The sequence below is a fragment of the Odocoileus virginianus genome, chromosome 11 (genome assembly GCF_023699985.2).
Source record: "Odocoileus virginianus isolate 20LAN1187 ecotype Illinois chromosome 11, Ovbor_1.2, whole genome shotgun sequence".
In the NCBI taxonomy this organism is placed as follows: Eukaryota; Metazoa; Chordata; class Mammalia; order Artiodactyla; family Cervidae; genus Odocoileus; species Odocoileus virginianus.
In genome coordinates, this window is record NC_069684.1 from 35,439,790 (window position 1) to 35,450,965 (window position 11,176).

Genomic DNA, 11,176 nt, shown 5'->3' on the forward strand with positions numbered 1-11,176 from the left:
CCCTCCATGTGACTGTATTTGGAAACAGACTCTTTAAGGAGGTCATTAAGATTAAATGAGGTCATCAATCAAAAAATGAGCCAAAGAACTAAACAGACATTTCTCCTAAGAAGACATACAGATGGCTAACAAACATATGAAAAGATGCTAAACATCACTCATTATCAGAGAAATGCAAACCAAAATCACAATGAGATACCATCTCACATGGGTCAGAAGGACTGCCATCAAAAAGTCTACAAACAATAAATGCTGGAGAGGATGTGGAGAAAAGGGAACCCTCTTACACTGCTGGTGGGAATGCAAACTAGTGAAGCCACTATGGAGAACAGTATGCTGCTGCTTCTGCTGCTAAGTTGCTTCAGTCGTGTCCTACTCTGTGTGACCCCACAGATGACAGCCCACCAGGCTCCCCTGTCCCTGGGATTCTCCAGGCAAGAACACTGGAGTGGGTTGCCATTTCCTTCTCCAATGCATGAAAGTGAAAAGTGAAAGTGAAGTCACTCAGTCGTGTCTGACTTGTAGCGACCCCGTGGACTGCAGCCTACCAGGCTCCTCTGTCCATGGGATTTTCCAGGCAAGAGGACTGGAGTAGAAGAGTACTGAAGTGCCATTGCCTTCTTGGAAAACAGTATGGAGATTCCTTGAAAAAACTGGGAATAAAACTGCCATACAACCCAGCAATCCCACTGCTGGGCATACACCCCAAGGAAACCAGAATTGAAAGAGACACATGTATCCCAGTGTTCACTGCAGCACTGTTTACAATAGCTAGGACATGGAAGCAACCTAGATATCCATCAGCAGACAGATGGATAAGAAATTTGTGGTATGTGTACACAATAGAATATTACTCAGCTATAAAAAAGAATGCATTTTAGTCAGTTCTAATGAGGTGGATGAAACGGGAGCCTATTATTCAGAGTGAAGTAAGTCAGAAAGAAAAACACCAATACTGTATATTAATGAATACATATATGGAATTTAAAAGATGGTAACGACGACTCTACATGCAAGACAGCAAAAGAGACACAGATGTAAAGAACAGGCTTTTGGACTCTGTGGGAGAAGGCGAGGGTGGGACGCTTTGAGAGAATAGCACTGAAACATGTATGTTACCATATGTGAAACAGATCACCAGTCCAGGTTCGATGCATGAAGCAGCGCACTCAAAGCCGGTTTACTAGGACAACCCAGAGGGAAGGGATGGGGACGGAGGTGGGAGGGGGGTTCAGGATGGGGGACACATGTACACCCATGACTGATTCTTATCAATGTATGGCAAAAACCACTACAATATTGTAAAGTAATTAGCCTCCAGTTAAAATAAATAAATTAAAACTTTTTTTAAAAAAAAGGTTAAATGAGGTCATAAAAGTGGAGTCCTGAGCCCAACAGTACTGGAGTCCTTTTAAGAAGAGAGAGAGGGGACTTCCCTGGCAGTCCAGTGGCTAAGACTCCACCCTCCCAATGCACGGGGGTGGGGGGGGTGGGGGTGGGGGGGGGAGGCTAGGTTCAATCCCTGGTCATGCAGCAGAGCTGGGTTCATGGGTGTGAGACCCAGATGTGGCACAGACCCCTCCACCCATCCAGAAGAGCTCTGTGATCCACTTGGTTTACTATTATCATCTTGAAATTCCTCATCTTTTTTGAACAAAGGGCCCCATATTTTTATTTTGCACTGGGCCCTGCTATTATGTAGCCCCTCCTACCAGGAAGGAACTCATATCCGATTGTCAGCCCTGATAACCTCTGCAGAATAGGACTGGAGGGCGTGTAAACACCAGGATTTCTTGTATCCTTCTGTACACTGCATGTATTTACAAGCATTTACTCTTTTCTAATTTTTACATGTATACCCAGGACACAGTCTAGCTGCCCAGTGGAAAGAACGTGTGCTTGGAGTGGGCAGAACTGGGTGAAATTCTTCCTCTACCAGTCAGTTACTGGCTTGCTCACCTTCAGTAAATTATTCTCCTGAGACTAAGTTTCCTCCTGGAAAAAAAAACTAGGGGCTTGTTTTCTATCTCTTGGGGCTGGTGTAAGACTGAGTCTGTAGTATAAAGGTGCTTGTTACATAGTTACTGGGCTGGGGATACAGGGGCAGGGGAACACAGAAGCTGATAACATGGCCTGATTTAAATCTCAACTCAAGGAATTCTCTGACAGTCCAGTGGTTAGGACTTGGTGCTTTCACTGCCAGGGCTCGGGTTCAATCACTGGTCAGAGAATTAAGATCCTGCAGGACATGCAACATGGCCAAAAATCAAACAAAAAAAGTATATAAATCCCAAACTCAACCAATTCCCATGTAAAGTTACATCGTTTCTGTGCCTCAGTTTTGTAATCTATAAAATGGGAGCAATCTAGACACACAATCCATTATTGTCAATCCCTAAGCCCCCAAAGCTCTGAAAACAATGTGTTTGAATTTGGCACAGACTTACTTGGTTAAATCTCTGACCACTGAGGTGAGGCTACAATCTCAATTATCCACCCACTCCCTGTTCCCTCACACTTTGCATGCAAGCCGTACATTTTGCTGCAGAATGATTCATGGGTTTCATAATGGGGGACTCTCTGGACGCCCCTGTGGCTGTGACATGGTAGAGCTGGATCCTCCCAAAGCTGTGGTGAGGCTTAGATGCCTTGCAGTCAGTATGACGCCAATCAGTGCTTGGTCCATGGGACTGACCCACAAGGATGTTGCTACTTGGTGTCACCAGATAAATTTGGGCTTAAATCTCCTTTCTGCCCCTCATCATCTGGGTGGTCTTGGACAATGTGCACAAGGTCTCTGGGTCTCCTAAAGTGTGGGCGTTGATGCCACATCATGGCATTTTACCAGGTTTGTGAAGAGCCCAGGGCGGGAGGGAAGAGCAGTTGCTCCGTCATGGTGGTCACATTTGCTCACCTGTTAACTGGGTGCTGAGCGCACTGGAAAGCCAGGCGGCAGAGAGGGCACCTGGGCCTTCTGTCTTAAGCGGGGCCTGCACCAGGGAGAGGTTCAGGGAGAGACCAGCTCATCTAATTCCAGGAGTACAAGGGAAGAGGTGGGGAGGGGCTCCCTGCTCCCATCCTGCCCTGAGAAAACCCCACACGCCTCAAGCTGGTCACAGCCATGCTGGGGACCCCAGCAATCCAGAGGCAGAGCTTCATTGCCTTCACTGGTCCTGCCTGTACAACTAGGGGCTTGCCCCTGGCTCTGGGAGGCGAGGGGCTTATTCATGGCTTCCCATTGCCTGGGACCCAAAGGAGACCAGTGCTGCCAACACTTAGTTATAGCTTCCCTGGGTTCTTAGCAGCCAGCCAAGTCCCTGGGGGCCCCAGCCCCTTCAACCCTGCCTTCCCCTCCCTCCCTCATCCCTGGCTCACCACCCACCCACCAACCCAGTGCCACCCTTAGACCCAGACAAGGGGGTACAGTAACTGCAGGCCCCACACCTCAGGGTCCCCCACACTTTGGATCCCCTTCCTCAAAGAGCATCTTCCTTGATGCCTGGGACCAACAGAGACCAGAATTGTCATTTAGCTGGGGCACTTAACCACCCAGATGCTTCGAGAAGTTCAGGTCCTCACACCTATGCAGCCAGCCCAGGAGAGAGCCTGGTAAATAGGGTGCCTCCCACTGGTCAGCAGGGCATTACTTCGGGGAATCACATGAGATTGGGCTGCACAGACGGTGATGCCACGCTGGTTCTGCATTCTTTAGGACTGTTCATACAGACAAACATGAAAGTGTTAGCCATTCAGTCGTGTCTGACTCTTTGTGACCCCATGGACTGCAGCCCGCCAGGCTCCTCTGTCCATGGCATTCTCCAGGCAAGAATACAGGAGTGGGTAGCCATTCCCTTTTCCAGGGGATCTTCCCTACCCAGGGATCAAACCCAGGTCTCCCGCCTTGCAGGCGGATTCTTTATGATCTGAGACACCACAGAAGCCCTGCAAATGCCCTCCGGGGTCCTTGCACATGGCAGAGTAGCCTCTTCCAAGGCAGTGATCCTTCTGCAGCTCCTGGAATATCTCAGGCCCCTTCCGCTTCCAAGCCTTGGCAACTGCAGACATGTGACCCTTCCTGCCTGGATGACCCCCCGCATACTCTTCCCAAGGGTCTCTGCTTAGATCTCACCTCCTCAGAGGAGCCTTCCCTGACTACCCCCATTTTTCCCACCCATTTTAATTTCCTTTGTAAGACTGCGTATGAGGCATGGGAGATGGATGAACTCAGACTCTTGGGCGGCTCCCGTTCTGGTAGCTCACAGGGCCCCATCTGTTTTGGTCAGGAGCACCTCCCCCCGCCCCCCCCACCGAGCCAATCCCCATTCCAGTTCAGCCTGAGCATTGCCTGGGCTTTATCTGGCCAGTACCCAAACTGGTGAGGTCTCCAAAGTCTCTGGGTCTCCCTCACTCTCTCTGCCCAAGTAACTCACTCCTGCAGCTTTTCCTTCCAGTGCCGCTCCCTCCAGGAAGACTCCAAGCCTTCCCATAGCCCCTGGCACGTTCCTCCGGTGGCCTAGACTGTCTGTGGCTCACCTGAGAGGCTGGAGCAGGTGGGTTTCCTCACAGCCTTCCCCCACCCACTCCTACCCTGCTGCCTGCAGGGTGAGGCTTGACTCTCAGGAGGCTCCTCTTTCGATAGATGTCAGCTGAAGGAATAAATGAGTGAAAATGTGCAATTTGTTTAGCAAAATTGGGATGATGTTGGGGCATGCTGGTTTTGTTTTTTTAAGGCAGTTTTTTAAAAAAATGTCTCATCTCTCGAGCATTTTCCCTTTCCATTAAATATTCTTCTACACGATCCTGATGATGGCACACTTTTTCATCTTTGGTACCATAAGCTTTTCCTAAGCAATCCCCTGCTGTTGAGAATCAGGTTTCATTAAAGTGAGCGGCGCTGGGCTCCCTGGATAGAAGATGAGTTAGAATGAGTCCTCTGTAAGCAATGCTCAGAACATATCTCCCACACATTTTAAAATGTTTCTGCCCCAGTGACCTCGGGAGAAGGTGGGGAGAAGAAGGGGGTGGGAAGCAGCTGCTAGTCCTAAGGCCAGAATCCCTTTGGGTTCTGGGGATTCTGAGTTCAGAGAAGGGAACTTGGACAGGGAGGAGGGATCACATCAAACTTGGCAGGAAAGACTTAATGACCCCCTCTGATGTGGGTTGTTGCCCTGCCCCTTGCTTCCTGGGTCTCAGGACCTGGGGACCTTTTTACTGTTAACAAAGGGCCTCTGGAAGGTTGGGAAGGGGGCCCCTTGTGGGAAGGCAAAAGCAGCATCAGCGTCACCTACTACAACCCTCCCTGTTGTTGCTGTTCAGTTGCCAAGTTGTGTCGGACACTTTGCAACCCCATGGACTGCAGCACGCCAGGCCTCCCTGTCCCTCACCATCTCCCAGAGTTTACCAAGTTCATGTCCATTGAGTCAGGGATGCCATCCAACCATCACAGCCTCTGTCACCCGCTTCTCCTTCTGTCTTCAATCTTTCCCAGCATCAGGGTCTTTTCCAATGAGTCAGCTCTTCACATCAAGTGGCCAAAGTGTTGGAGCTTCAGCTTCAGCATCAGTCTTTCCAATGAGTATTCAGGGTTGATTTCCTTTAGGATGGACTTTCCTTTAGGAGGGACTCTCAAGAGTCTTCTTAAGCACCACAGTTCGAAAGCATCAATTCTTTGGCTCTCAGCCTTCTTTATGGTCCAACTCTCATGTCTGTACATGACAACTCACCCTGGACCTCCCTTAAGAGGCCCTGAGTCATGGTCCTCCTGTCTCTTTCCACCACATGCCCAGTTTCTGGGTGTCTGAGCCATGTGATCAAAGAGGCTTGTCTCTCGGTTTAATAACCTGCTTGAAAAGCCATCTGGAAATTCTTTTTCTTTTTTTGGCTGTGCTGGATCTTCATTGCCACAAGCAGGCTTACTTGCCCCACAGCATGTGGGATCTTAGTTCCCCACCAGGGATCAAACCCACGTCCCCTTAATTGGAAAGTAGATTCTTAATCATAAGACCACTAGGGAAATCTTCATCTGGAAAATTTTAACTCCCCTTTTCTTGTTATATACCAATTCTCCAATACTTTTGCACCTGATGCAAAGAGGCAACTCACTGGGAAAGATTCTGATGCTGGGAAAGATTGAGGGCAAGAGGAGAAGTGGGCAACAGAGAATGAGGTAGTTGGACGGCATCACTGACTCAATGGACATGAGTTTGAGCAAACTCCAGGAGATGGCGAAGGACAGAGAAGCCTGGCGTGCTGCAGTCCACAGGGTCTCAAAGAGTCAGACATGACTGACTGAACAACGACAACAACACACACCAATCCTTCCAGAACCCATCCTCCTGTACCACCCAGCTGCATGGGACCCGGCAGGTTCCAAACCAAGTCAGGCCCCAGGGGTGTGAATCCCAGCTCAGCCCCACCTTTCCTGCGTGCTGTGGAAATCATAGCAGAGGCTTCGTGGAGGACCACTGTGAGACCTGGGTAAGTTAACTGGGTAAAGATTGCTTACAACAATGCCTGGTGCTTGGTAAGCACTGGTCGTGATCACTCCCACTCAGGACTCTGGAACTTTCCAGAACTTTGTCTTTGCCTAGCTAATGCCTATAGAGCAATGAACTCTTCTGGAAATAGGATCTGGCTGGGACAGAAGGGCAGATGGATAAGAGGAGAGGAACTGAAGTTAGAAGTTTCGAGCAACGTGTTCAAGGAGATAGAGTGAGAGAAACCGGCTCAAACCAACTTCAGCAGAGAGACTCAGGCCAGGGAGAGGCAGGAGCTTCACTCTCCTCCCCTCCCTGACCTCAGAGCTGGGGAACTCCACGGTGAGGCAGGGAGCGAGGCCGGGCAGGGACTGGGGAGAGAAGACGGAGGTGCAGACTCACTCGGACCAAAGCCCAAAGCATCCGGAGAACACACAGCCACACCTCTCCAGGGGCTGTCTTCACAGGATCCCAGAAGGACTTTCACACTCTCACTTCACGCCTCCATTCTCAGCACCTCCTCCCCTCTTCTCTCTCAGCTGATGAGCTTGCTTCCTAATTAACAAGGAAAAAAAACCAAAATCCCAGAAGTCCCTGTATTCCCACAATGTATCTACCAGTCTATGGACAGCTGTCCTCTGTCTTCGTCCCGCCTGCCTGTCACCAGGGACTGTCCATGCTCCCAGCCAGGCCAGCCCCTCCCACTTCGGCTTCCTTACTGTCTTCCCTCCTTCTGGACCATCCCCTCCACCTGCTTCCCTCCAGGCCGTTCTTCCCATCTTAGGTATCTTTAGGGTATATGGCACTCACTATACTACTCTTTCAGGTTTTTGGAGAGTTTGAAATTTTTCACAATATCAGGTTGAGAGGCGGCTTTCTCTCTCTCCTCCCCTTCCGTTCCTTCCTCTCCTTTATGAATTCTGTCCAAAGGGCACTGGGAGGGGGGAGACAGGCCATGCAGCCCTGGGTGGCCAGGTGTGGATGTTGGAGTCCCAGCCAGGTGAGGAGGCATCCACACAGGAGTGTGGCCCGGTGGGAAGCATCAGAGCCTTAGGGTGAGGCAAGGGGGAAGGGGAGAGGGGGCGGGTCCTCATGGGGCCAGTCGCCCCGACAGTGAGGAAGGCAGCTGTGGGCAGAGGGCAGCCTCCTGGTGTGGGATGTGGACACCAGGCAGGGTGAGGAGGGCACCTGGGGGGTCTGGCAATGGGGGCCCTTACCTGCTTTCTGCACAGCGCATACTGCCTGTGACGCATTATGAATGTGCCTGTTTGTTCCTTGCCTTTTCCTGTATCGTCTGCCTCCCATCCCCTCCAAACCACCCCTCCCCCGCTTTAGAATGTCCTCAAGGTCAGGGACATTGGCCACCCTGCGTTCTCCGGGCCATGTTTGCTGGCATTTGACAATGTGTGTTAATGAATGAGTGAAACCTGTAGCCCCCATCCCTTGACGGTCACATGGATGGTGAGGTTTGGTGATGCCTGAATGAGGCACAAAAGAAAGAGAAGGAAACAGTGAGGCCCGTTTTGGCTTAGGCTACTGGGGGCGGGGAGAAGAGGCAAGTTTCACTGAAGCAGAAAGGAAATGCAGGATGAGAGCGGGTTGGTGGGAAGTCAGGTTGGGGGCAGATTCCTTGGAGGGGACTCCCACAGGCCCAAATGGAGAGGCCACCAGGCTGCTGGGGACCCAGCCGGGAGCCTGGGAGCAAAGTCTGGCAGCAAGGAGCAGCCGGCACCTCCAGGCCCAGGAGCTGAGCTGGGAGAAGGGGGTGGGAGGAGGGAAGAGCTGAGCTGCCAGTGCCAACCTAAGCAGAAAAAGCACCTCTGGAATAACCTGCACACAGGAATTAAGAAAAGAATAGGAAGTTTGTTGCATATAATATACAAATATTTTCAGTAAAATAATCTTCTTGACACATCTACCCCAAACCACCAGCAGCCCAAACAAAGCAATACAAGAGTTGCTCATTTCCCCATCCCTGGAGGGAACTAGGCGGAAAGGAGAGTGAATGCCGAGTCGTGGAACCCACTGGCTTGGCCGATTTCCTTCGGGCCGCAGGGAGCGCGATGAGCGCCTTGGAGCACGGCTGGGACAGCGGTGCCTTTACCTCATATTACCACCAGGTGGCGCCCGTGATCTCCTGGAGTTCAAACGAGAGGCCGCGTGGGAGAAGGTGGCCCGGCGGCCGGAAGGCTCCGCCCCGGGCTCCACTTCAACTTCTTTGTAAAGGTGCAGCCTCGCATCCCATCGAGCCCTTCTGCGGGGGTGGGAGAGGCACTAGGTGTGTGTGCGTGTGTGTGCTGGTGTGTATGCAGTGTGTGCAGGATGTGCTGGTGTGTATGCAGTGTGCGATGCTGTGTGTGTATGTGTGCAGTGTATGTACATCCAAAGCTGGTGTGTGTGTGTGTGTGTGTGTGCGCATGCATGTGTGTGCATCCAAATCTGGCCCTAAACCAGGGGAGATGGGCAAGCCCTCCGCACGGTCTGAGAGCACAGCTTCCAAGAGACCTAGGTTCAAATCCCTCATCAGCCCCTTTGTGCTGCCCGCAGCGCCCATCTCTCTGCCTCAGTTTTCTCACTTGTAAAACAGGAGCATAATGCTCACTTAGGGGGTTGTTGTGAGGATTAAAGAGGATGACGGTATACACGTCTTCTGAGCTCTCCCTAAGGGCCGGCGTTGTTCTAAGCATTTTCTTGTACCAGCAGGTCCCCACAGCGCGCTCTTGGACGGGAGGGGCTGGGGACCAGAGGCCCGGGCTCCTGCACAGAGGAAAGGAGGGGGGATGCTGCTACCCGCAGGGGTCAGAGAGAGGAGGGACGCCTTGAGGCTGAGGCAGGAGCCCCTCTCACCTGCAGCCCATGGGGAAAGCTCTGGGCCCTGTGGTCTCGCAGCCCAGACGTTTCTGGGAAGGGCGCCCTATCTCGGGGAGGTCGCCCGGTGGCGGTGGCGGCACACAAAGGTCACAGCACGGCGCCGTGGTTTCCACCTCAGGGGACCGCGGGGCTGCAGCACCTTGCACAGGGGCGGGACAGCTCTGGGGAATGTTGGGGAGAGGGGGTGCCCACCGACAGCTGGAGGTAGAGGGGGTGACCAGAAAGCAGGTGCGTGTGGCAAGTGGGGCTGAAGCCCGTGGGTCAAGATCTGGGGGCGGACCTGGGCAGGGGAGAGGCTTGGGGTAGGAACTCCGTGGGGAAGTCCCCAGAAGCCCCAGGTTGCAGTCCAGGGTCTGTCCTGGGATGCAGCAGACAGAGTGAGGCAAGCTTCATGATCCCCAGGTGGGGCAGAGCTGGGGTCCGGGTGAGGGCTTGGGCTCGGCTGGGGAGCAGCCTTTGGGGGGTAAACCTCCCCACCCCATCACTTTGCCGTACTCAGGCCACCTCAAGTCCTGCTTCTTTTCCCTGGGGCCCCATTTGGATGTTGTTTCTCAGACATGTATACATACAGAGAGAATCGGAGCTCCCCAAGTTCCAGGCCTGGGAGGGAAAGTGGCTTCTGAACTCAACTGGAGTTCTGAGTCCTTCGGACGGTCGGCCAGCTGAGGTTGTAAACACCTGATTTAGTATTTGGGGAGCCTCATCGCGAGGCCGTCATTCCAGTGCCTTCCCCACCCCCGCCCCGCTCCCTCCGTCCCGTCCCGGGCTCTCCTCTTCTCTTCTCCTGCTCCTTCCATCTCACACATCCCAGGAACCAGGCCCTCTGCTGCCGGCCCTGCTCCCGGTCTTCCCGCCAGCCCAGATGTGCTCAGATGCAGGAGCCAGAAGCAGCCCTCCCCCACCACACACACACCCTCCCCTCACCCACTGAGCACTCACAGGCCCAGAACAAAAACACACCACAAATAGAAATCAAAGCCTGAGAAAGAATCGAGGAGCCATGACCCAGCCGTGGGAAAGGCTGTGTGGCCTCGGCCAAGTCATTTAACTTCTCTGGGTTTATTTCCTCATCTGTAAGATGGGGTAAAGGTACCAACCTTGAGGAGCTGTCCTGAGTAGGTGAGAAAAGATGTGAAATACGGGCTGCAGGTGTGGTGTTTGATCTAGGAATGAAGCCCCTCACGGACAAAGGGTCCTTACCGGATTCTCCCTCACCCCCACCTCCCCCGATGGGCTGGGGCTGCCCCCTCAACACTTTCCTGTAAGGCCGCGGGTGGCAGGGGGCTGCCACAGTCTGCTGGGGTAGAGCTTCTGCAGCCGAGCTCTCCGGCTCCACTTCCTGTTTTTCTCCCCAACGAATTTTGCACCATTGCTCTTTCATCAGGCCGAGCTGGGGGGTGGTGGGGTGAAGGCGGAGGCCTGCTGGGAAGGCGAACTGGGGAAGCCGGAAAGAGGAGTGTGCTGTGTGCCCTGCCTCCCAGCTGCCAGCTCTGGACTCTGTGGGCTCCCACTCAGAGTAAACTAGGATGCTAGGGGCTGGGAGGCTGGTTGGGGGGAAGCTAGGAGGCTGCCTGATATAAAGAGGAGGGGGTAATATGTTATCACTCTCAATCAGGAAGCAGCGTTCGTTCCTATGCTTGGGACAGGACTGAGGGATGGACTGATCCAGGCTGCAGCCACACCTCTGCTGATATGAGGGGCGGAGGGGCCACTCTGAAAGGTGGCCCAGCCTCCCTGCCTCCCTGATGCTCTCTGAGCATCCGGTTTCAGTGTCATTGGGTTTGACGATCCTGCTGGAAGGAAATGAAAGAGCTGTTCCCACACTGGTG

General features: G+C 52.9%; 1 long non-coding RNA gene across 2 annotated transcripts; it reads right to left on the reverse strand.

Annotated features, from left to right (window-relative positions):
- Positions 1-6,676: 6,676 nt before the first annotated feature.
- LOC139037487 (uncharacterized) lies at positions 6,677-10,697 on the reverse strand. 2 transcript variants are annotated; one of them, XR_011490345.1, is made up of 3 exons: positions 10,445-10,697; positions 9,917-10,009; positions 6,677-7,031 (listed from the first exon to the last, which is right to left on the reverse strand). It is a non-coding gene; the product is annotated as an uncharacterized lncRNA (long non-coding RNA). The 2 variants fall into 2 exon arrangements; XR_011490346.1 differs by lacking the exon at positions 6,677-7,031 and adding an exon at positions 8,320-9,233.
- Between the last annotated feature and the right edge of the window lie 479 nt (positions 10,698-11,176).